This window comes from Cyrtonyx montezumae, unplaced genomic scaffold, assembly GCF_038088225.1.
Source record: "Cyrtonyx montezumae isolate F1298 unplaced genomic scaffold, pur_monq_1.0 scaffold_11, whole genome shotgun sequence".
In the NCBI taxonomy this organism is placed as follows: Eukaryota; Metazoa; Chordata; class Aves; order Galliformes; family Odontophoridae; genus Cyrtonyx; species Cyrtonyx montezumae.
Window position 1 is genome coordinate 727,086 of NW_027071837.1, and position 26,489 is coordinate 753,574.

Sequence of the window (26,489 nt, forward strand, 5' to 3'; positions counted from 1 at the left end):
ACAAACAAAAGTGACGTAAGGGTGAGATAATTGGGCCGGAGGCTCCTCTGCCAAAGGAAATACTGTAGTCCCACTGCCTGGACTTAGCCAGCACCAGGCAGGGCAAACCTGGGGGATGCACACAGTAGCTCTGTCCCCACATCCCCACCATGTGCGTGGAGGTGACACCGCCCAGCAGACCTGCTCAGTGTCCCTTAGGCAGCCTGGCAGCAGCGTACACACAGCTGTGCACATCTGGAGCAGGCTCCTCCGGCACGAGCTCTTTGCCAGCAGCCAACCATTTTGGAAGAGCCCCACCAGCAGCTGCTCCGACAGAAGGGAGCGGAGCGAGCTGGCTGGAGGCTTGTGCAAGGGGCTGGCAAGTGCTGTGGGAGCTGAGAGAGCCGTGAGCACAGCCACGCACAGTGGGAGCAACAGGGTCAGCCCCAGCCCCTCTCTGCTGCCCAAAGAATGGGGCATCGCCGGGCTCCTGCAGCCCCCAGCCCCCTCACTGGCCCTGCTCAGCAGCAGACTGCTGGTGGCACTCGAGCGTGAAAGGAAACGCATGGCTGAGAGCTGGAGGAAAAGGCTGCGAGAGCTACTGCAGCTCATGGAGCCAGCCCTCGTGTTTCCCATATGGGCTATGAATGAGCAGCATCGGGTATGGCTTGGGAGTGTGAGTTCCTCACGTGCCGTGCCTCACGTGGGCCAACGTGTCCACAGTGCCAGGGGAACGGGAACTCGGGAGCACCGGGGCATGGAGGTGCTGGAGAAGTGGGAGAGGATCCTGAGCCACCGTGCAGAGCTGCCCCACACTCCTTCCCACCCACAGCCCCACCATCCAGCCCCACGGAGCTCCGGCCCCGGCCGGCCCCGAACAAGCACAGCTTTGTCCGATGTGTTTACTGCAGGCACGAGATTAAACCAAAGGAAACAAGGCAGCTCAAAGGCTCAGGGTCGTGACTCACACAGAGGGCTTCCCAGGCCGTCTTCACTCGGCACATTGCTCTGTCCCAAATGAAAAATGACTGAGTCCAAATAAATAAATAAAAGTCAATAAATCTTGTGCAGCAGAGATGGTGAGTGATTGGGGAATAGAAAAACCTGTTCAAACAGAGCAGCATATTCTAGGCAGAAAATTCAGCGTCACGTTCCTCAGCTGAGAGGGGACACTGTGGAGGGAGGAAGAGAAATAAATACACATTTCCCAGCTCTGGGGCACAGCTTCCAGCTGCAGGTTTGCACTTGGGGCTGACGTGTGTCGGGCAGTTTGCTAGAGCAGTGCTGAGGCACTGCAATGTGCTCCTACCTTTGCTGTGGGGAGATGCGCTGCCCCACTGCCTTGCAGCCAGTATAACACGAGTTCTCCAGATCCTCCAGTTTTCCTCGCAGTCAGAGGTTAGACAGCATAAACCTTCTGCCTGCACTAAGCTCGTTGCGTCCACAAATCACACTGCAGAGCCAATCTCCACCCCAGTTATCAGCTATGGGCCATGTGATGAGCATGAGAAACACACCCAGGGTGGGAGAAAGACCCACGGCAGGGCCCACTGCACACGGAGCTGTTACAGAGCAGAGTGTTTGGCTCAGCCCAGGGTGGTTTTGTTCCCCCAGCCCGGAGAGCAGCAGGGCCACAGGGGCTGGGAAGGGAAGGAGGCTCTCAGCAGAAGGAAGCGGTTGCAGCAAGCATTAAGGCACTAATGAGACAGAGTAGAGCTGGCCTGTCTTGTACAGAAGGTTGGACTGCGTAATCTAATGGTCCCTTTGGCCTTACAATTTGTGAAACTGTTTCATTCTGGTAGATAGTTGGCTCTGGCTTTAAATCGTCCTCTGCAATCCAACAGCAAAAAGCTGGGAAACACAAAGACGTTTGGACGTGCACCAAAAAGCTCTTGGAGTCCTTTCCGATAGCGCTGCCTGGCCAAAGCCTGCGGCAGCACTCGTCCTGCTCCACGCTGAGCAGCTCAGAGCTGGGCAGCTCAGCATCAGCATCAGCCTGGCTCCCTGGGGACGGTGGCCCTGCTCTCACAGCAGCACAGCCCGGGGGGTTCGGAGCAGGATGAGGCCCCACGCAGTGTGTGCACTGATGGGCTTGGGTGGAGTGCGTCCCTCTCCTGAGTCCAGCCCCGTTTCCCTGACAGTTGGACTAATGGAGGCCAACCCCTCGGCCCGGGGCCAGCCCAGCGCATTGTTTTAGGGCTATCGACTGTTGGTCCTGCCCTCCTGCCCTCCTGCCCTCCCCCCACTGCCCCGCATAACAAAGCCCCTCCGAGGCACGCGGGGCAGCGTGAGCAGGGCTGAAAGGGAAGGGGAACTCGGAAGTGGGCTCTCCGTCGTGTGTTTTGGTCCCAGGGCTCCTTGTTTGGATGCCAAGCCAAACAAATAAATCATATTCAAAGGCATCTGCCCACAATAGTGCTGAAGTCAGAAAAACATAAAAGAGGGGAGCTGAGATCAGGGGTCAGGATTCCTGTTAGACACAACAGCTTTGCTCGGTGCTTTCATTTCGTTTTATTGCCTCTTCTGCTGCAGTTCAGATGAAAGTGATTATTTATTTTGTAGCCTTTCTTTGGCCTGTTTTGCCAATAGGAATCTGCGATATGCTCGCAGCATTTCCTGGCACGGGGTGAGGATGGGGCTGTGTGCTGTGGGCTGCACCGGCCCTGCACTCAGCATGGACACGCTGGTGAGGTCTGGTTAGCACAGAGCCCTCGCTTCCTCCTTTCTCAGGCACTTTTTGTCCCATTGCCTTCATATTCCCTTCCACGGAGTCGAGCCAGATACCAGGACAATGCCATCACTTCTGCAGCTGCTATTTAAAAGCAACTGCGTGCTGCAGTTTGGAGCCGAAAGGGAGTAAGGGGGGGGGGGATGCTATTCTCACCCTAGGTAAGACGTAGTGAGGGCAATGCCAAGTGTCCATTTCCTGGAGAAACAATGCACATGATAGTCTCATTAAAACCATTAAGTGGCTGTGTGATATTGGTATCGATACTAATATCTCTGGGCAAGGAGCCTGGTCCGGTGCTGGCGGAGGAGGAAGGCAGCTACCAGGCACCCACCTCAGCTCCTGGAGCATCCCCGGAGCTCTCCAAGGCCTGGAGCAGCCCGGCTCAGCATCACAGCCCCACGGGTCCAGGCAGGGAATCCCAGAGCTGGGTACTGGCTGTGGTCTGGAGGAGGCACTGGGGTGGGGGTTCTCACATCCCTCGCTGCCACATGGGCAGCAGCAAAGAGAAATCCAGCGCGTGACATCTCAACCCCAGACCTCAGAATTGCAAAAGCTTTCTGTGAGGGGCTCGGGGAAAGGAGTGAAATCAGCTAGGTCATTTCTCATCGCTCGCAGAGGCCAGAAGAGCCTAATTGGGACCTGATCTCAGCCGTTTGTTTGCCAGGACTCAGACCAAAAAAAGCTCAGCCTGAATTTAAAAAAAAAAAAAAAAAAAAGAATTTCCTTCCCCTCGTGGTTTGGATTGCTTCTTAATGTTGTTTCAACGTAAATCAGCTTGGTGTTTATTTGGAGCTGAAGGTGGTGGGAAATCAGCCGTGCATCAGAGCTGAAAGCGGACGGAGCCGAGCGACCGCTGAGGACCAACGCCGTTCTCGGTGAGCACAGCACACGCAGGGGGAGCAGGGGAGCAGTTGGCACCATGACCTGACCTCCTGGTAGCAGACCCACTGTCCCCCACGCAGATCAGCTGGGAATGAAGAAGCTCAGCCCTGGGGTGTTTGCAGAGCGTTGGCTTTGGCGCAGCGCGGGGCTTGGTGGCCGGGGATGTGCCCTTCCACCTTCCACCACAGGGAGCGAGCAAGTCACCTCCTCCTCCCGATTTTTAGGCAAATTATTACTCATGCAAAAATTTGACAGAGTTCTGGGACTTGTGAAAGTTTTTTAATAAATCCCCAGCGATCGTCTCGCTACTCACAGAGAGCGAGTAACAGGATCCCATAAATCACAGCAAAACAAACTCAGCACTTTGGGTCAGGAAAATATTGAGAAATCTGTGGGTTTTACACTAATCCTCCCATGGCAGGGGCCCTGGAAATGCAAGGGGTCTTTTTTTTTTTTTCTTTTGCATCCTTCTGGCTCTGACACTCACTTCCTACCCCAGCCTGCCTCTTGCCAGGCCAGCAGATATGAGGGCACTCCAGGTGGAGTGTAATGCAGAGCAGGGAATGCTCCCCTGGGGCACAGCAAGCCAGCAAACTCCACAGCCCAGCAGGAGTCTGACCCATAGACCACATCTTCTGTGCTCATACACGGACTGCTGCACAGCCCATGTGCCACTTTGGACTTCTATGGGGTGCAAGGTCCCCCTGTGCCCACCCTTGGTGCTGCTGCTCCTCTGCTTCAGCCCCAGACCCGTGAGCCATCCCACCAGGGCATCACGCAGGAGGAACCCTGTGGCTCTGGGGAGGGAGGCTTGAATCTGCATCTGGCAACAGGCTCTTTCATCTTCTGTTGACTCTTTATTTTCCAGAGAGACTGAATTAAAAACATTTTGGGGGGTTTTGTTTTTTCACCACGAGCAGCACATGTGGGCATGGAGCACACCGACTTTTGGGTGGCCACCATCCTGCGGCGGCTCATCAGACCCACGGCCAGCACGGGCAGCCCCCAGCAAGTGCAGAGCCCACATGGGACAGAAGGAACGTCCATGGACCTGAGGAGACAGCCCCTATGTGCGGTCCTGGCAGTCAGCAGCTCGGCCTGCCCCTACCTGCCAGGAACATCTGCTGGCCAGAGCAGCCCACGTCCTCCCCATGCTGCTCTGGGATGCACCCAGACCAAAAAGAGCAGATGAACGGGAGCAGAAACCCCACTGCTCTGGAGTGTGTTTGGCAAAGGCAAATTGAAGGAGGAGAACTCAGCAGCTGATGGTGATGCAGAGCACAGGAGGACACTTGAGATTCCCTCTCCCATCCCACCGGCTCAGGGCAATGGGGACATGGCCACCCTCCCACTGGACAGGCATTGCCCCACGGGCCCCATGCAGAACAGGCTCTGCAGGGACCAACCAAACTGCACCTGCGTTGTTTTCTGGGCCAGGTCTCCACTTTGGAGAGGCCTGATGGTCCCAGGGTGGGACAGCAGCACGCAGCCCCCTCCTCCCCACTGCCCCCACATCCCTCCCTGAGCTGTTTGGGCTCTCATCACGCACTAATCCATTGGTGACTTCAGCTGTAATTGTCTGCAGTCTGGCATCAATAAACTGAAGCATTTATTGCACAGTTTAAATCTAACACAGATTATAACAACCCAGCGAGGTTTTAATGCCTGAGCCAGGAAACAGCCCCACGAACCCTTCCTCTGCAGGCTGGAGGCCCTTCCTCACCACTGCAGCCCCATCCTGGCTCTGGTCTGCATCTCTGCCCCTGCCCCCCCAGGTTCCCACACCGTTTCTCACTTTGATGCCTGAGTGTTGGCCCTGCTCCATGAGGGGCCGGGGCTCCCTGCCCATCCCAACGGCTGTGGGGCGGGAGAGGGGCTCAGTCCGGGTCTCAGGATCTGCACTGGGATAACAGAGCCGTCCTCAGAGTCTGCAGGGGACTCCCAAAACCCCATCTCCAGTGACACAACGTTTCTCTAAGTAACGCTTTCTCACCACCGAGCTGTAAAGAAGGGGCCGCGGTACAGGGAAACTTCAAACGTCAGTTTTGCAGCAGTGGCATTCCAGAAAAAAAACAAAAAGAAAAAAAGAAAAAAAAGAAAAAAAGGAAAAAGAGCCCGCAGGACCCTGGCAGCCCCCAGCAGCCCCCAGCAGCACAGTCCCTGGGGCAGTGTGGGGCCGGAGGAAGCAATGGGAGAGATTGGGTTTCTCCGGACCCCGCTCGCGTTGCCACCACCGACGGCCGCCCAGATCTGATCAGACTCCGGCCCCGTCTGCCAGGAATGGCTTAACAGGGACCGGCTGGGGCGGGCGAGGGGAGAGCTGCCGGTCCCCTCCACCCCCCACCCCCCAACCCGGCATGGTATTACTATCAGAAATATCAGACGTTTCGACTCAAATTAAAGTCAGGTTAAATATCTCCAACACAGAAATTCCGCATGGTTCCAGATGGAAAGCGGTTCCTCAGCTCCACGCTGAAAAAGTATATATATATATATATATATAAGAAAGCTTTCAGAGCTGTGGCTGCCCCTCCACCACCGAGAGATGGGAGCCCCCTCCGAACCTGAGAACTTTGAAGTCGTAATTTGGCCGGACTAATGCAAAGCATGACACAGGGCTGGCATGTAAATGGCCTCTTCAAGAAATGCACGGCGGTAAATACACAGTAATGAGAGCAGCCACAGCAGAACTGCGTGTGTGTGCACCCACAGTGCACGCGGCAGCACTGCCACAGTGCAGAGCCCTGCAGGTACTTCATGTGCCAACACAACGGGGAGGAGAGCTTTATCCACCAGGAGGATGAGGTGATTTGGGGTGGGTTCTCTGCAGGTTCTTTTTCTTCTGTTTGGACACGCATGTAAGGGCACAGAGCTCAGCATCTGAGCTCAGGGCAGTGGGACACGAGGGCACAGCCATCCCCACGCAGCCACGGAGCTCCGGTGGCCTCGGCCAGGAGGCAGTCGGGACTCTGTGCCATAGAGCTGACGCTGTGTCCCAGCTGCGTGTCCAGAACCTTGGTCCTGATCCGTGTGCTCATAACCATGGCATGCAAAGAGCCCCCCCCCACAGGGACCCGCAGAGCTGGGGCTCCCCACAGAGCTCATGGGGCTGCCAGGACCCCGCTCTGAAAGGAAGGGGAGAACTTTGCTTACGGCAGCGATGAACCCAAATCACACTCTGCGGCTTTAAGCAGCCCGAGCTGTGCCAGACCCCACGAAATGGGATATGCCCTTATCTCCCAGACTCCTGTCCCTCCATGCTGAGATCAGACCCGGTCCCCAGCATTCAGATCTGTTTCCAAATGCCTCCCAAATCAGATGTGTTTGGTTTGCAGAGCACAGGACCGGTCTCATCCATGTTTTAAGGGTGGGTTCTGCAAATGCCATTTCCCTGCGGCCCATGTGGGGCTCAGGAGCCCCAGCTGGGCAGCTCTGGGCCAGGGCACTCTGCCCACAGTCATTGCAGGGTTAATCCCTTGCCCAAGTTCCCCTTTTTTCCCCTCCCATTGGAAAACATCACAGCATTCAGGTGCGAGAGCAGAAGCCACCACCATGACCACCATAACACGTCCCACTCCCACTTGTGTCACCCCCATGCAATGTCCCCCTGGGTCCACAACCCCAGGTGCACGGGCCCAGCAGGAGAGAGAAGAGCCTCAGTGTTCCCCTGCAGGACATAGGCCCTGCTCCTGTCCATCTGTGCTCTCCCCTGGCCCTTCATGTTGTTCCCATCCCTGTCCCCAGCTCCCCATGGTCGCAGTCACACCTGGGCTGGGCCATGACAGTTCTCTGCTGTGGCAGGTGATGCTGGCTTCTTTCTTTCACCCTTCTGCTTTGATTTAGCCTCTGCTATCTCTTCTCAGGTTAATCAGTGGATTAACTGCAGCTCTCCCTCCCTTTCTCCCAAATCCTTATCCTTCATCACTAATCTAGGAAACAAAACAGACCGGGTACTTTTCCATAGAGGCAGCCAAACTATTTGCTCCCCTATCAGACGGGCTCTCCCACACCTTTTCCCGGGCTGCCTGACCCCACAGACACCGTTCATACAGAAATCTCACCCCCACAGAGGGGCAGCACGGACCTGCAGCAGCTCCTGCCACCACCCCAGAGCTGTGGCAAAAGGAGCGGGGCCCCTCAGGTGACCCCAAATGCTGAGCAGGGCTCAGGACACATGTTCCTCATGGGGACACCAGCAGGGATGGCACTGGTCAGGGAAGACCTGGAGCAGGACCACACTGCACTTCTCATGGGGAAGAGGGTTCCCACCCCATCCTGCTCCGACCATCACTATCCCCCCACCCCTTCACACTGACCCAGCCAGGTCCTGCACTTCTCCAGGGACCCCTTAACAGCACCCTTCCTCCAGGCTCTGCCCCCCCAGGTCACCCCAAATGATTCTCCACTTCTGAGCCCTGCAGAATGCCAGCAGGGTCCTCCCATCTCCAGAGAGGGAAGGGAGCAGCTGATAGCAGCAAGGCACCTTCACCTCTAAGATCCTTCATATTTTCCTCCTTAATCAGCAGCTTCCAGTGCTGGCTGAAGGCAAGATAAACTCTGTCAGCCTTTCTGCTGATGGGGAAATGAGAGCCTCCAAAATAAAAAATGAAGCCACTGTAGAAAGGTGTTCAGACCCCAGGAAATATCATTTAGCACTGCCGTGCTAAATGGAGGGAGAGAACTCTTGTGGCTCAGCTCTGCACGAACGTGGCTCAGCATCAGGACAACCCCACGGCTAAAGAGCTCCGAATGAGTGCTGGGGATCTCACAGACTGCACAGAGATCAGAAGGCTCACGGCCTTCTGGCAGTATTTCCACTGTCTGGAAGCACAGAGACTCACAGGACCTTGCTGTAGACCTGTGGCTGCTTCAGGCTCCCAGCACAAGGCTGGGGGTGCCGGCTCCTAGGGGTCCTGAAAGGGGATTTTCAACTCTGAGGGAGAGCTTTCACCCCAATGGAGAGGCACTTCTCAGAGAGTTCCTCTTTTCTGGGGGTTGCCAACGCCCTGTGTGATGGATGGATGGATGGATGGATGGATGGATGGATGGATGGATGGATGGATGGATGGATGGATGGATGGATGGATGTGCAGAGCAGTGATCTTGGCCACCCAGGCAATGTTCACCTTGCTGGGCAGGTCACAGTGACCGTGCTCTTGCACTTCTTACATGATTTTGGGACTGTGCCCCATAGTTCCCCCCGTGCAGCATCACAGCTCCCTCTCTCAGCAAGCTGCCTCACTTGCACAACAAAGGAGACCATGACAATGCTTTCCTACCCCTCCTGCCTATCTCTGGGTCTCTTTGTCGAAGCCTTGAAGCCTCCAGTCCCCCTACTTGTGGCTTATCATCCTTCTCATAGACTACACACACAAAAAAGAGGGGCACCAAAGCCACAAACCCTCACTATATCGAGAGCATCACCCCACAGAGCCTCCCTAGGAGGTCAGGGCTCTGTTGTGCTGGAAGCTGACAATTCAGGGAGAAGTGGTTATGTTGCACCTGGGGATCAGACACTGGCCATGGAGCTGGGAGGAAGAGACCAGCACAGCCCCACTGCCCAGGCTGTGGGGCAGAGGAGTCGAGGAAAGGAGAGCAGAGCAAAGTGAAGGGATCCACCATGTGAGAAAGTGATTCCAGTGGCCCACAGCAATGGCCCAACTTTTCAACTCAACCACTTCTGCCAAAGCGATGTTTCTGAAGCTGCAGCTCCCTGATAAAACCTAATACTGTTGCCCATAAATTGTATTAAATAAACAGCAGCTGCAGATCAAGGTATATTCATCAAGGGCTTCCTCCTTTCTTATGAATGGCTGAAGACTCTGAGATGCCGTTTGCCAATAGTCTGTCAACGAAGCCTGCGTTTAAAATCAATTTGGTAATTGCAACTCCAACTCAGAGCCACAAATCAAAAAGGAAACTTCAGCCCTTCAGGATGTTTTGGCCCATTAGGGAGCTGGTAATTATGCACCCCAGCCGGGCATTAATTTAAGGCCCCGGTGGAAATGCTATGGTGTGAATTTGAGACAGGAAACTGACTGTAAGGAATTTCAAAGGTTGGGAGGCGTGCTGTCAGTCTGTTTACAACCACCTAACTTAACATGGTTAAAATCTGCTAGGAAACACTTGCTGAACTCGGGATTGCCATTGTGTTCGTTTATTTTTCCTTGTGAAAGAGGCCACTTTTCTGCTGGAGAGGAATAAATGAGGAAAATATATATAACCTCTGTTTATATAGGATCTACAATGTTTGTACTGTGCTACTCCAGGTCACTTGGATTCTGGTGTGATGAACGGCGTGTATGTATATAGATAGATAGATATATACACGGACAGACAGGAGGCTTTGACAGGACTAGCAAAGGGAGCATATCTTAACTCTACTAGCAGCAAAGTGAATTTGACTGGAAAACTCTGTTACCCGCCCTCCCCTTTGGCATGTGAGGAGCAGGGCTGGAGGCCACGCAGCCCTTCCCATCGCAGCACAGAGCAGAGCCCTGCTCTGCATCCCTGCCTGCCTCCTGCAGCTCCTGCTGAGGGCTGTGCCTGGCCAAACCCCCGTGCTGCGACGTGGGGAGCAGAGTGCTCCCAGCTCTCCATGTGCAGCGTGGCTCCTTTGGGGCTGGTGGCCTGGGCTTGTGCAGGAGCTTGCTTCAGTGTACTGGAGGAGAGCATCGAGAACTGAGGCAGCTCCTGCGATGCTGCTCCTCCAGTGCTGCTCCTCTGATGATGCTCCCGGGATGTTGCTCCCTCATTCTGCTCCATGCTTCCCTTTGGACACAGTGAAAGGACAGCCCACCAGCACCCGTCTGTGCTCCAGGTTTGAAGGCATACTTGGTGACTCCACTGATGTGTGCTCTACACCCAAAGAAATGAGTGGCTGAGGAGGGACAGGTCTGCTTGCTCCCAGCTGAGGAGATGCTCTATGGATGTGATCAGAATAGCGCAGTCCCCACCCCGTGTGCTGAGCCCTCTGCAAACACCAGGGAAGTCCAGGAAGCCCTGAGGAGTGGAGGCCGCGCAGAGTTCTGAGCCACCCCCTGCCCCCTCCTGTGTGCTGGCTGCTTGGCAGTTGTTGCTTTTCTCCCTCTGCCCCAAAGCATTCATGTTGGTAACACCAGCGTGCAGCTGGCCAACACGACCAACAGCCCAATTTAAGAGAAAAATACAGCAATCAGGCAGGGAAAATAGAAGGAAAAAAGCATGTAAATCCCTCATTCCGGATTGAAATGCTTTCATTCAAAGGCTCCAAACGCAGTCGTGGTGGATGGCTTTGCAGTGGTGGATGGCTTTGCAGTGGTGGATGGCTTTGCAGTGGTGGATGGCTTTGCAGTGGAGGGTGCTGGGACTGTGGGGCTGCCCTCCCTCTGGCTGCAGTGGGGACGCGGGGGGGGCAGCCCAGCACGCAGCCCCGTCCTGTAAATAATGAGGTAACGCGGCAAGGATGTGTCTCGCAGCACTCCATTAAGTGGATGCATCCAGGCTGCCGGCCGGCCGAGCAGCTTTGATGGCGCGGGAGCAGGCTGATGGAACCAGCCCAGCTGCAGGGCACTGCCATGCTGCGAGCTTCCTCCTCACCATCTCTCCCTGGGTATCCCCCCCCCCCTCCAGCTGTGCTGCTCAGGGTCAAGGCAGCTGCATGCTGCTGCCACGGCCTCATGCAGGTAAATGCCACCGAGCCGTTTCTCCTCGCATGCCAGCACTTGGCATTTCTCATGATGCTCCCCCCGTCCCCTCCAGACAGAACCCAAACTACATGTAAATGTATGTTGGAAATGGAGCTGTCGCCTTTAGTACAAATCTGTGTGGCAATTTCTGCATTTGCTTTGAATGCATCCATTTCAGGAGACAGGAGGAAAGCAGGCGGGGGCACCAGCAGGACAGAGAGAGGAGAGGGGCTCCATCGCTGCGCTCCCCCCTTCTCTGTGCCCACAGCCTCCGACAGGAGGGGCTCGGAGCAGCAGGCACAGCCAGGAATTGGGAAGCAGCATGGACACGGGGAGCTGGTGGTGGGCAGGGATGGAGGGATGCAGGGGATGGGGGCTTAGGGGACAGGCGTGGTGCCATCCTGAGCAGCCTGCAGGAAGGATGGGGAGAGGGGGGAAAGAGAGAAAGAAGATATTAAAAATGTTCAATCTGAAGTTACTGACAAACTGTCAGGCTTACGGTCTGCGCGCAGAACAAAGGTTTGCATTTGCAAATCAATAAAAATAAATGTGGAGTGAGAACGCGGGAATATTTTAACATAAATCTGCATAAAGCCTTACCCTGGAAATGCCTGCACGTGTCGGCTGCTGCTGCCACCGAGGGGCCGAGCCCCGGCCCGGGATGGCTGTCAGCCCAATCCCAGGCTGCGCTCAGCACTCGCTCTGCCGTGCACTCATGGCTGCTGGTGTCACCCCAGCGCCAGACTGACAACATCTGCAGGCTGCAGCTGGGGGAACTGAGGCCCAGAGGTACTGTCTCCATCAGCTGTGGGGCAGGGGGCGTGGGGTGCTATGTGATACAGCCCCCCACCCCGGGACGGTCCCCAGGGCTGCCCCACACCCAGGGATGAGGTCACGCTCACTCCCTGCTGCACCTCTGCCGTTCCCAGCTAATTAATTGCCTCTTCTCTCCCTCTTCTTCCGCCTTAATTGGGACAAAGACATCTGGCAGAGATTTGCTGGTGCAGGCCCTGCTCTTTAATTTAGAGACACATTCTGCTTACTGGGGGATTTAATACAGAACACCCCGAGGAAGGAAAGCAGAGCACAGAGGTCCTTGCCACAGCCTGCACTGGGGTTCTGGGAGCACGTGCATCCCATCCCTACCCCACATCACGGGCATCCCCTTAAAACATACATGCTCCTCTTCAAGCTGGACCCCAAAACCCCCTCTGGGGGAACACTCTTCCACGCAGCTGGGCAGGATCTGCCAGGCAGTTGAGAGCAGCCTGGGGGCAAGCAGAAAACTCCGTCCCACTCCCATTAGTGGGAGCTGAGATGGTGCTGTGGTGGGAAAACTGCTGCCGAGCTCACCCCCACCCGCACCCCTCAGTGCTGGGACACCCCGAAGAGGGGGGAACCACTGGGAAGGGATCCTCAGAGTGCCTGGAAAAAGCGCAGCGTGTGAACAGTGAACCTTTTAATCACATCGCTAGCTCGCCCGTCCTTCGTTTCTTTCACTAAAAATGACCCAAATGGGAATAGAAACATTTTGTTTCATTTTGAGCAGAGCATTTTGTTTGATCTAAAATGAACATGGGGTTTTCTTTCGGGGGGGTGGGGGGGAGGTTGAAGAGGAAGAATGGGTCATTTCAGCAGCCAGGAAACAGTTCATTTCAACTCAAATAAAACTTAATTCTGTTATTGTTGTTGCTGCATTTGCTGTCCGGGTGCCCCGGGGAGAGGGGAGGCAGCAGCAGAGCAGGCAGGGATGGGAACAGCCAGCAAAGGGCTCTGAGCAGCTGGGGCACAGCACAGCCCTGCTGAGCATCACCTGCGGGGCCGTGTGCTGCAGCGAGGTGCCATCCTCGTGCCTGGGGAGCACAGAGCTGCACAGACACGTGTCCGTGTCCCTCCCCCCTGGCCCAGCCCAGCGCAGTGCAGAGCAGGCTGACTAATGGGTGGCAAATCACTTATCAGGCCAACTTTAGCCTCTCTTCCGGTTCATGAATTGCTCATGAGCTATTTATGGTTTTCTTGACTTTAATTGTTATCCTAAATTATTCATCAAATAATTTCAATAACTAGTTCTTGGGCCAGATTACATTTTAAATGAGCTGTTTCCGTGCACGCTCCTGCCAGAGAACTCACTGTCGAGAAACCATGGGAAGCAAAACCAAGAAGGGCTCGAGATGCAGGGAAACCGAGTGCAGGAAACACCAGGGGACTTCTGCAGTGGGGTCCTCACCCCGCTCCACTCAGTGTTTAACCAGCACAGACACGGGGCTGAGCTGTGCAGCACCACGCAGGAGCTTTGGTTGGAGCAGTGATGGATGACGGTTTGCCTCTCAGGTCACCAAGGTCCAGAGCACTGCGGATGAACCCAGTGCTGCCAGTTCCCAGCTCAGTGCTGCTGGACCAGCAGCTCCTGCTGCTTGTTCTCAAGCAGTTTTTTGGCTGTGGGGCACATGGGGACGGAGCTCAGTGTCTGTCCCCTTCCATCGTTGCTCTGCCTGGACGAGGGCACCGCAGACATGGAGGGGTCAGAGCTGACCTCGCCCCACTGCCGAGCAACCCCATGGCACTGAGCAACCACCAGTGCCTCCTCTGCTCACCCAGCAGGGCACAAGCACCAAGACCTCCCCCAGTGCTGCGCAGCAGCAAAACAAATCTGTGACTGCATCATCTCTAAACATGCCCACAGCTCAGGGGCTCAGCCCAGCACATCCCGACCCTACCCGAGCACTGCAGCACAGCGCACACCCACAGCACTGTGAGCACAGACCGGGGCTGCGACGTAGGCAAGGTGGGAACCGGGAGGAGGCTGAGAACTGACCCTGTCTGCTCCCCAGATCATGTATCACCGAAGGCCGCTGTGGGTTTCCTGGATTCAGAGCTGCTATTGAAAATTTACGGTTTGAGAAAGCTCCCAGAGCCCGGATCCCTCGACCTCCCACCTCTTCAACCTTGTGTTTATCGAGACACGAGTTCCTCTTCCTCCCACCCTTTGTTTTTAGCTCTTGGAGCTGAAGAGGCTTGGTCCCGAGGCTGCCCAAGCCAGCACTTTCAGTCACGTGTGAGGGTGCAGTAAATGCTCCCAGTTTTCTCCTTCCCCCCGCTCCTCTTTTTGCCCTCATTCTCCCTCTCAGAGGCTGCGGAGCAGTGCTATATTCCACTCTCCATCTCCACGTGCCACAGCTGCTCCCCTCTCAGCTCTGCCGCCCCATCCCTGGGTACCAAACTGCATTTCCACAGCAGCAGGAATCCGCAGCAGCGGGATGGGGCAGCCTGGGATGCACACCACGATGGGAGGCAGAAATGTCCGCAGCTCCTGACTGTCACACAGCACAGCACCTCGGGAGGCAGACAGACACCACCAGACAGCGTGAGCTCAGCGCTGAGCTGGGAGAGGAGTTTATTTGTTGTTTTTAAAGACGCTGTCACCAGGAGAAAAAAATAAGTGTATAACCACTTTTTTTTTTTTTCTCCGAAGTGTTTCACTGTCTCACAGATATTTTCCCACCTATGGAGTACAGAGCAGTTTGTTGGTAACAGTACGGGAACTTCCAGGCTTGTGCTAGCAGGAATTAGCAGAGGGCAGAGAGGTCTCTGCTGGGGCTGCAGCCTGGGGAGGAGGCACAGAGGGGAAGGAGCCCCAGCAGGAGCACAAGAGAGAGGGGCAGAAGATGCTCCAGCACCAGGGATCCACGAGGAGGGTTTATAAAATCACTGCAAGGAACAAAAGGAGAGAAAAATGACCGGGAGAACAGAGTGGCTTATTCCAGGAGGAGTGAGATGCTCGCAGAGGAAAGAGAGGAGGAAATATGACAGAGTTCAATAAAATCGGGGACAACTGAGATGAGGTGAACAAGAAGCCATTACTCACATCTTGTCAGAACACAAAACTCCCAGGACACCCAATAAGGTTACCTGGCAGCAGATCTAAGATGAATCGGAGGAAGCCCTTTGTCACGCAGATCCCAGCTGCAATTCACCGCAGGATCCGCGGGGACAAAGCACCGCAGGGACGGCCCCCACAGAGGGCTCCTACAGCAGCGATGCAGGCAGGCACAGCTCAGGAGCTGCCAGCACCTGCGAGGTGTACGTGGAGGAGGTGGATGTGCCATCCCCGCTGCTGGCACTGCAAGCATTCAGCGTGCTGCTGAGATGGGGACGCTGCACGAGAGGGACATGTGGCCCCAGGGACACCGGCAGCTCCAGCAGCAGGGCAAGGGGGCGAGCTTCTGCCTTTGCAGCAAAGCAGAAGGGATCAAGGCCTGTGCAGACAGGTCTGTGAGGGGAAGGGCACCTCTGCCTTCGATTTTCATTCTCCAGCTGAAATCACAGCAGCATTTCACAGAGGACACTCCAGGCAGCTCTCACCAGTTATTAAAATCTGATAAAAGCCCATTCCAGTTAATTCTGCTGGCAGAAAGCTGCAGATTGAGGGACAAATGACTGTCCCTCCTGACACAACCACATCTCCCTGTTTATTTGTTTACTCCTAACGCGTGCCTCAGCTGCAAAACAACAAAAATTGGGTTCTGCAAGTGGCACAAAGGCCCGAGAGGGGAAAGGAGGCAGCTCAGGATGCTGAGACCACGCTTCCCAGGACATCCACACACACATCCACGCTCATCTCTCCTTCATGGGCAGTTTTATAGCTACTTCACTAGAGTTTTATGTAGCTTTTACAGTCTGTTTTTATGATGTTTGAGTAATTGCTGTTTATTTATCATGGATTGTATGTCAATGGCTGGGTCATACCCCCTGCGCCTCGCCTTGGAAGGAGACATCTGATAGAGGTCATGAATTTTCCTTCTCCTGCGCTATTTATTCTACCTTCAGGAGGCAGCTGGCACCACAGCATGGCAGGAGGTGGGTAGGTCAGCAAAGCCTCAGTCCCTGCCCCACAGCACAGCCCCACAGCCAGCCTGCAGCCCCCTTCACCTGCCCACACCGCTGGGCTTCAGGTAGACCCAGCCGGGCCTGGGAAAAGCAGAGTGAGCATCCAAGAGGAACAGTGCCCTTTGCCTACAGCTCTGCCAGCACAGGTCAGAGCATCACGGGGACCCTGGCAGGGCTGCACCGAGCTGGCTTCGGGGCACTTCACACTTTGGCTGTGTTCTCCTTTGGATTGCTAAAGCAGTATCCCAGCAGCACACTGGGGACACGGTGAAATGAGGGATGAGTCCATCAAGGACCAGGTTCTGCAAACGGGAAGAGGAAAATTCGCTCTCCAGCCATTCAAGGGAGGGAGCAGCTGTCCCCGTGCTCGGGGAAGGCAGGCGGCAGCCAGCCACGCACTGGCACATCCTGCCCACTCCAGTCACTCATCTCAGCATTACCCACTGACAGGGCCTGGGCTGCACCAGGGAAGCAGATGGCTGTCACCATTTCAGAGCTGAAAAAAAAAGGAGGAAAACCATGTGGGAGTGTGCTGGAAAAGTGGGGAAGGAAGGGGAAAAAAAAATACTGATAAAAACATATGCACATAACCAAAAATGCCTCCTCCTCCTCAGGCAGGGAGGCTAAAACAGGGAGTGGGAGCCTGGCAAAGGCACAGCCACATTGCAACCGTGCTCAGAGCAGGGGACCACAGCAGAAGCCACCACCAGCTCCTGCCTGCACACCTCCAGCTGCCCCAGCTCCACTCTGCTCACTTTGTGCTCCTTCTGCTTACTGAAGCTTTTATTGCCTCCCTCATGGACTGCCCAGCTGCTGTGAAATCCAGCTTCCTACCAGCTGGGAACTTAATTATGTCAATTAATTAAGATCATTATGCCACCTCCTCGTCAGGCCTGAGTGGGGAAGGCTGGGGAGTGCCTCCAGGTGGGGGGATGGGTGGAGGGATGCATGGGTGGATGGGTGGGTGGAAGAAAGGATGGGTGGAAGGACAGATGGATAGAAGGATGGAGGGATGTGTAGAAGGATGGATGGAAGGGTGGAAGATATGATGTGTGGAAAGATGGAAGAAAGAATGTGTGGAAGGATGTATGGATGGATGTGTGGAAGGGTGGTTGGGTGGATGGATGGACGATCTCTGCGTTTCTTACACGTATTTATCCCAGGAAAACAAGGCTTACATGCACACAGACAAGCATCCCCCGCTGTTGTGTTTGTACACGACGCCACAGATTTTGCTTACTGCTCACATTCCTTTACTCTTTTCCCTCCTTAAAATCTGGGCCATTTATTTGAAATAAAACCAGTGATTTAACGTGGATGAACAAAAACCTTCCAGTATTGCATTTCAAAACATTTTGGTTGTTTGAACATTTCTGTCACATCCAACAGTGTAAGAACTACTGGAATTTAACTCACACTCACAAATGCCTTTATTTCACGTCGCAGCTGTGTTTTTTAGCAAATTTGGTGTCAGGGAAGAGGAAGCTGTCAGGCTCAGTCTAACACACCCTGACCCTGAGCTCCTTGGCCTCAGCCGCTGCCAGGCTTTGTGCAGCACAACTGGAGGATGTGTCCTCGCCCACAGCAGAGTGGTGATGGGAGGTTTTTGGGAAGGGTGCAGGAGGGTGAGCCCCTGGCAGCCCGTGCTGTGTGGCACGGTGTGGCCTGCAGCCCTGCTCTTGCAGCAGCGAGGGTTTATCTCCTGATACCTTCCCTTTGAGGTGGCTTAACGCAAAGCAGAATCCAGATTTGGGGATTAGGGGAGGGACAGAAAGGTCAGCCTGGATCAATGATGATTAGCTGGAAAGGACCTAAAGAGCCCATTGTTTGCTCTGCATTAACAATCCTGCTGCTGAGCACAGATTCCCACTGAAGCACTTGAGAGATGAAAGGACAAACACGCGGCGCTGCAGATGAAAGCCCTGAACCCCTACACCTGTGTGTGTGCCAGCACTGCTGGGGCAGCCTGCAGGCCCTGCAGCCCCGTGTGCCACGTCACAGCACTGCAGGGGCGGCTGCTCTGTCCCCATCCCACCGAGCTGGTGGCACTCAGCCCCATCCTCTCCTCACCTCTCCGTCTGTCCTTAGAGGGAAGTAAAGGCAAAGGAGGATACACCGCAGCAAGAAGAACGGGGAGTGAAGCCTAACAGGAATGTGTTGAGAGAGGGAAGGCAGGATGGTGGCAGGGGTGCAGAAACTTCCTTTGCACGTGAAGCATCTGAGGAGCACGTGAAGCCACCCACCTGAGCACACGTGGCTGGCACCTGGCTGCACCATGGGATGGCACCCGCCCAGCCCAGCCCCTTCCCGGAGCTGTGCTGACATGAGAGCAAAGACATCCTGAGCACGGGGCGAACACCTCTTTCCAGCCCGTCCTGATTTCTGCTCCTCGCCCACACAGCACTCCCTCACATCTCCCCACCTCGCTCTCCAGATTTCCCGTAAAAGCATCATTTAGATTGAAAATGATATTTTCAGAGTGTTAATTAAGTACTAATTGCTGATTAGAAACATATTTACCAAGGTCTAACAACTATGTAACAAGTGATGTCTTATTACACCACCATTCCCTGGGAGTTAGACCTGCGGAAAGATTGTTCTAATAAGCAATTGGCATTTGGGTAATGTGCAGTTAGCAAGCCGTGGAGCCACTCTCCCAAATGGGAGAAGACAGTTATTTATGTTAATGAGATGCCAGCTGATTATTAGAAACACATTGATACAGGTTTGGGCTGTGGTGTAACTGATACATATCTACTGCGTTCAGTAGCTGCGAAACCTCAATCAATGTGTTTCTCATATTCAGCCTGCATCTCGTGCACAGAAAGAGTAGCTCTGATGAGGAGAAGAGCTCTGGTTCCCGGCAGCAACCAGGAGAGCCCCACATCCCTCACTGCTCCCGTCAGTGATGCTGGGCTCAGGGTCGGGCTGTGGGGCTCATGGGGACCTCTGGGCACATCTCCCCTTCACTCCGTGCAGCTGGGATGTGTCAGATACATTACTGGCAGGCAGATTTGGAACTGAAAGGAAACCCATGGGATGGTGAGAGGGCACCTTCCCATCCAGAAGGGAGTGCTATTTTCAGCATGACCTTGTCCACATTCAGCCTCTGCTCAGCACTTCCCCGACTCCTTCCTCCACTGCAAAAATTAGTTGTAGCATCCCCTCTAATCTCCCTAAACCCACGCTCATGCACCACTTGCACAACAAAGGTATTTTTTCAGCCATTTCTGTGTCTCTTCTCTGGACCCTTTCCATTTTCCAGTGGCTTTCCAGAGCCCGGGCAGCAGAACTTGAGGCAGTGGGCAGGATGGGGCTCACAAGCTCACCACACCCCTCACCCCACCATCCCCAGTGCCGCTTCCCCCCTGCCCCTCCTCATCCTGTGGGTGCCCCCGGGGCCATATGAGCATTCTGGGGGTGCTGGGGTGCACAGGAGCCAGTGGGCTCCTGCTTCAGCCACGTGCTGCCTCTGCTGCTGCAAGCTTCATCTCATTACTGAGCAAAATTGGGTTTGTTTGGCACAATCTATTTCTATAAACCATGCTGACTGACACTAATTCCCCTTCAGTTCCATTCCTTATCATGGTTGCCCCCTTCTGCCGGGGCTGGGTCCCCCTTCTGCTCTCTTTGCAGGCACTGTGGGCTGAGGGCTGCCATCCCCATCCGACCCTCCACACACGGTGCTTGGGCATCAGTGGCTGCTCTGGGACTGGAGCTGAAATCATGCTTTTTTGGCCTCTTCATGAGTTTTCTTTAAAGAATCTCCTGATTTCTTTCTGATTTCTGTACCTGATTTTTCCTTCTCCACATTTCTCAGCAGCCGTGTGGACATCAGTCCTTCCGAAGCAACAAATCCACGGCCTCATTAGCACTGCACTTTGTTTAGCCTCATCAAGTGCCATTTAGTCACAGCAGCTAAATCCTTAGGCACCAGTAAGTTCTGTGCCAGAATTCAATTCTCAAATCGAGAAGTCCAGAGCAGAATAACTCTTCCCTGGGCAAGGGAGCTTCTGCTCACCATGCAGGGGCATTCATGGGGACAGGGGTGGCTCAGAGGAACAGCACTTGGTGTCCGTCCCCCCCCAGCTCTCAAGCATCAAACCCAGCAATCACCAAGGGAGGGGCTGCCCAGGCTCAACCCAACGGACAGAGAGAGGGAAAGCAACTGAGGATGAGGTCAGGTAGAAAGAGGAGACAAAAGAAGACATTAATGGGGAAAAAGTCCAAAGGTATGAGAGCAAAGCGGTGGGGATGAGGCAGGGTGCTCAGCCCACACCTCATGAATGCCAGAGAGGAGCAGAGAGGGAGTTGTTTTACTATATATATATGTTTTGGGTTTTTTTTTTCAGCTCTCTTCCTTCCTTTAATCTTTGATCGGGAAACAAGCTGATTTTAATTAAAAAGCCCTCCAATTAATGCTGCCGTGGAGTTTTCATTTCCTGGGCTTCGGTAATTTGCAAGCCCAGGTTCTGGAGGCTTTGTGCTCCCTCTTGACAAATAAATAACAACAAGCAGAGGAGCTCACCGGAGAGCAGGGAGGCTCCCAGGGCTGCTGCCTGCTCCCTGCTGCCAGCGTGGGACCCTGAATGCCATGGGGGGCAGCACCCACGGCGGCACCCACTGCAGCACCCACTGCAGCGCCCATCTGTGTGCTCACCCCTCTTCCGATCTCACACCCATCCACACAGCTGGATGGACATGAAAGCCCAGGGGGGGAAAAATAAAAGATTGTGAAAACCTTTATTATCCTCAATCCCATCTATTGTTAACGTGATTGTGAGTAGGGAGTGTTTGGAGAATTCGTTTGTGATAAATATTTATACGCTGTGATTCTGGGCCCTTATCTGCAAAGTGTGGCTGTTTGATCTGGTGTCGTGCTTTTTTTAGGTCATTTACATTCCCTTTCATAGGAGCCCTTGTCCGATAGCAGCTATCACATAATTATGTTTCTTTTGCTTATCCCTAATCCTGTCAAACCACCTACTTATCTCTAATTTCCTGTCCATTACCCTTATTGTTTGAGCTTAGATCTCCAGCGCAGGACAGCGGGCTCTGGGGGCTCTGGGGCACAGCAGCAGGCGTGGACAGCTTCCCACCACCAGCAACACCACAGTGCTGGGGCTGAAGGGCCCCGCTCACCCACTGTGGGTACGGAGCTGCCCTGGGCACCCCTCTCCTGGGGCAGGTGGATTCACACACAGCAGTCTGTAAGAGCCAGACTGTGTGCAGCACCTCACTGCGTGATGAGCTGCCAGCCCCAGGGGTGCAGCAAGGCAGCACAACGTGTGCCACGCTGCCATCGTGCCTGGATGGCTCCCTGCAAGGTGTGAGCTTGCATCTCGGAGCCATCAGAGCCACGGGGACTGAGCGTGTCCCACTGTCTCCAAGGCAACCTCGCGTTTGGATTTGAGAGGCAGGAGCAGGGGCACCGCAGCGGTGTCACCTCCCAGCCATGGTGCAATGCTATGTGGTGGCACAGCACAGCGTGGCCAGGGCCTGCCCTGCCAGCCCCTCCTGCCAGGCACTGGACTGTTGTTTTGGAAAGGTCCAGGGCTGTGGCTATCTCTGGACATGGCTGCTCTTCACCTCCAGGTGCATCACAATGGGTTTCTGATAGATATGGTGCCTTACACAGCACCCATCATGTGCCCTGCATCCCCAGAAAAGGGACTCTGCTTGGAAGCACCCTCCCCATATTGATGGGAAGAGCTGTCAGATAACCCAGCACTCATCTCCATCTGCGTCAGCCCCAACTGGGGTACCAGCACTGCTCCCCTCTGGCATTGAAACAACATTCCCTTTAAATGCAGCGAGGCAGAAGCAGTGTGGCTGATGGAGCTCAGGCTCCATGGTGCAGATTTCCAAGCCACTGCATCTTCACACAGAGCTTCAAAGGTGAGACACTATCAGGCAATCCCGGCTGGCTCCCCTGGCTGTGGATGCACTCAGTGCCATCAGCTCAGCTCCATCAGCTCCGTACTGCTGCCCCAGCAGTGACCACACCGTTTGCATTTCGAGCACATCCTCCTCCATTAGTGCTGGCACACAGGGCACAGCCATTTGTCTCTCCTGTCCGCTTTGCTGCTTGCTGTCACCTCCCCGTGCCGTGTGATGCTGGATGTGACCACTCGTCCCACCCACCAGAGCTCTGTCCTACAGCCCCATGCCCACACAGCTCAGGGCCGAGGCTGCAGGACTCCGAGATGCCCCCACCCCTGGGGACAGCTGCAATGTGAGGTCTCACTGACCTGGCAGGGATGGGTCGGGGCCTGGATTTAACCACCCAGGTGCTGTTCCTCTTACCCTCGAGGAAAGCTGCAAACCCAAATCTGGACACAGGAAACCCAAGACCATCCGAAACTGACAGCTAGGGTTGGAATGTCAGAGTCTGAGACTCAAACTCACCTCTGGAGGGAGGAGGAGACATCTCAGGGCTGGGGCTGGAGCAGCTGCAGGGCACTGGGTTCGGCTGCATGCGGGATCCAAGAGCCCAGTGTGCAGCAGGCATGCAGTGGCACAGCTGCCCCACCAGTTCCACGGTCTCCTTGGCCTGTGCTGTCATTCGAGACCCCTCTTTCTTCCCACGGCGCATCTTAATAACATGTGGCTCATTCCTTAACCATTCCTTATTACAGCTGCTTTCAGCCAGATGAGCACAGCTCCATGCCCACCGTGAGCGGGGCAGTGCACGCTGCCCTCCAGCACAGCTGAGCTGGGGCCGGGCGCCAGCGCTGCCTGTGATGGGTTTTATATTGGAGTTTTACTCCAGATAAAGAGAGAGCCGCTGGGGAATCTCTGTCTGCCACTGATGCCTCAGCCTGACTGCAAATAAACCGCTCCTCCGCCAAACAAAGAGCGCGCATCACCTCCACCGAAAGAACCGTAGGTGGCATGCAAGGCCAGCTTACAGGGACGCCCGGCACGCGCTTTGTCGTGCAGCCCTCTGTCTGCATTTCAATGACGCCGGCTCCGAGCAGCAGCAGTGCCAGGCGCTTGGACCTGGGAGGGACCTCGGGCCGCAGCCGGCCCCGGGAGGACCGCAAGCAAGGGGTCTGGGGTTAGGGTGGGGGACCGGGTCTGCCTCTGCCCTTCCCTTCCCATGGGGTCTGGTCACGCTGTGCTCTGCGTGTCCCTGTGCTTGTTGCTTCTCTGCAAACCTGAGATGGGATCTGCAGGGCAGATGGCCTGCACCCCACGGGGAGCTGCAGAGGGCAGCGGAGCACCCAGCATCCATATGGACGAAGGAGCTGCAGGGCAGCAAGGAGTGCCCAAGCAGCTCACCTGGAGCCAGGAGATGGGCAGTGCGGGCAGCAGCACCTACTTGAGCTGCAGCAGCAGCTCGGGAGCAGTGGGTGCTGTGCCCTGTTCGGGGCTGGGAGGAGGGCACGGCGGATCCGCTCGGCCCCAGCAGTGCCCATCCCTGCACGGTGTTGTCAGGGCCGACTCACGCCGGCTCGCCGTGGTGCCCGGCTTCTGACGCACGCATGGTTTTTTTACCGAGTGGCAGCTCGGTAATTAGCAGGAGCGACGAGTGTGGAGACAGCGACGTGCACTGCCACCAGCCGGAGCCCTCAGCATCTGAAGCGAGAGCTGGGGGGGCTTTGATGGCCGAAGCGACGCTGAAAGACGGCAGATCCCCATGTCCTCCGGCCCAGACATCCTTCCCAAAGGAAAAGCTCAGATGTGAAAGGCTGCATTTATCTTTTTGTTACGAAAAATGTGTATGGGGCAGGGTACCCGTCCCTCATGCTATCTGCAGAGGCGGTGCTGACGTTCCCCTCCTGGGTGCTGGGAGCACCCTGCACTGGGGATGCTGAGTCTCAGCTGCTGCACTCTGTGGGCTCCATGCTGAGCCTCTACCTGCACAGCACAGCACGGCACGGCATGGCACGGCTGCACTCAAAATTTGGGGTCACTCAAAACACACACACACACACAAAAACCCATCTCAGCTCCCTAGGAATAGCCTGAACTAAAGCAGTCCAGGACACACTACAGTAAAGCAATGGCTTTTCCTAATCCTTGCTTGTTTTCAACTCCGTCCTCCTGGGATGGGCAGGGATGGGGCACACCGTGTTATTAGCAGGGTCACAGTTCCCAAGCAGCTGCCCCAGATGGAAATCCAATATCCTGTGAGTCTGACACCAGAGCCAGCTCCCAATAGGTGCCTGCAAGATGTGGGTCAGAACATAGGAACTGACGCAGCAAAGCAGAGCAGAGCTCTGCTCAGTCCTGAAACCAGTGCCTCATTAACCCGAGTTAAGAGAGCCAACAAGAAGGGGACCTGCACCCTGGGGAATTTGTGTCCTGTGCCCATCAGGATCACAAATGCTTCCCAGATTCTGCATTTGGATGGTTGCAGCGTGCCTGAAAATGGACAGACCCCTGTGCTTTTATCCTCCTCAAAGTCTACCGAGCATCTTCCAAGGCCCCTGCAATGGGAGCAGCATGGCTCTTCCATCGAAGCAGTGCAGGTCTGTGTTCCAGCCCACAGCCTCCAGAGCCACGCAGAGGGATAGAGCAGTGCTGCCAGCACGGCCCTGCCTTGCCCAGCCCCACCAGCCCCTGATGACCGGGACTTGGCAGTGCTCAAGCCCAGCCCTTCCCTTCTCCCCTCCAAAAGTCTGCAGCTTCCTGCTGGGCTGCTTCCCAGCTATTTATAGAGCAGGACTGACAAGGTGTCCTGCAAGCAGATCGCCTCTGGGAAGCTTCTGCCCTGAGCATACTTGCTGGAACAGAGGGTCTCTCCGCTGCCTGCACCCAGCCCTGCATTCCCCAGGGCCAGGCTCACTCCAGCACCCATGGTGCAGGTGTCTCCTGGCTGAAATGCATCCACGGGGGAATGCACAGTGACTGACCCTGCAGATCTTGACAGGGAGAGGGCCGTCCCTGACTCGCAGCAGAGGAGCAAAGCCCTGCAGTGCCCCTGCCTGTGCCACACAGCCCTTGTGTGCAGCTGCGTCCCTACCCAATGCTCTCAGGGATGCAGCTGCTGCTCCCCTCTGTAGATGCTGCTCCTGCCCACACCCTCCAGCCCCAGCTCCAGCATTTCCACCCAGCCACAGCCCTGCTCTCCCCTGCATGGCCGTTCCTGGGGGCTGGCCAGAGTGAATTTCTCACTCTGAGCAGCACCTCCCTTCAACATCACTCAGCCCCAAGGGAGGCTGCAGCTGCTCAGCCCTCTCCAGGCACGAGCACAGTCCCTGTGACTGTTGCTTGTCCCATCCTCCCAGACCTGAAGCACCACCACACCACCAAGCAGGTCAGCAGGAAGCACAGAGAGCCCCTGGTGCAGGTCCCAGCTGCACAGGGAAAGATGTCAGGGGCCTTCCCCATGAGAGGAAAGCACAGGGTCTGGGCCAAGGTGGGAATTAGGAGAGGGCTGGCTGTGCTGTACCTGGTGTGAGAAGCAGACACCGCTCCCCAGAGCTGTCAATCTGGTACCTTTCACCAGCACTAAAATTCAATTAGTTAAAACAACAACAACAACTGTGGCTCCAGACAGCTTGTGCCTAACACATTTGATCCCTTTTATTACTCAGCACTGCTCCGAACACAGCCAGCAACATCCTTGCTGACTCCCACTAGTTTCCCTGTTTTATTCTACCAGGATTAAGTCAACCCTACAGACTCCAGCTGTTTTGTGGTTGGGCCTGGATACATCTTTATACTCTAGCTACATTATTAAGTGGATTGTGGCCAAATTGACAGAGCTGCTTCGGGGAGGACAAGGCCATTCGGGTCAATGATGGTCCTGCCAGCTGGAGAGACACTCGGGACTCATGATCTGCTCACAAAGCTCTGGACTGTTGTCTTAGCCTCACTTGATGTCTCAGAGGGGGCTTCTGTGAAAGCCCTGACTCTAGCAGGAATGTTTGATTTCTTGGCAGAGATGTGTAACAATCTGTCTTGGAATATTGCAGGAAGATTTTGTGTTTGGGCGGTTTGTCCACAGCATCGCTTCATCGTCTGCTGCGTAATCCACTCCTTGGCCTTCCCTGAATGGAGTCTCCGCTGACCGCTGGCAGCCCCCACTGCCCAGAGCTGCTGGACAGGGCTGATGTGAGAGCAGCATCCCTGGGCTGGCGGGAGCTCGTGCTGCTCAGGAGCCAGGCAGCAACACTGCTGCGAGCACAGCCAAAGGTGCAGTGGCACGTGCCACGCTGTGACGCGATGTAACGCGACGTAATGCCACGCAGGGCAGTGCCACAGCATGTGATGAGGTGTGATCTGATGCGATGCAATGCGATGCGAGGCAATGCGACGCGGTACAACGCAATGCAGTACACACAGAGGAGCACGGCTCTGCCTGTGCCACATGGGAGGACTCAGGAGGAGAG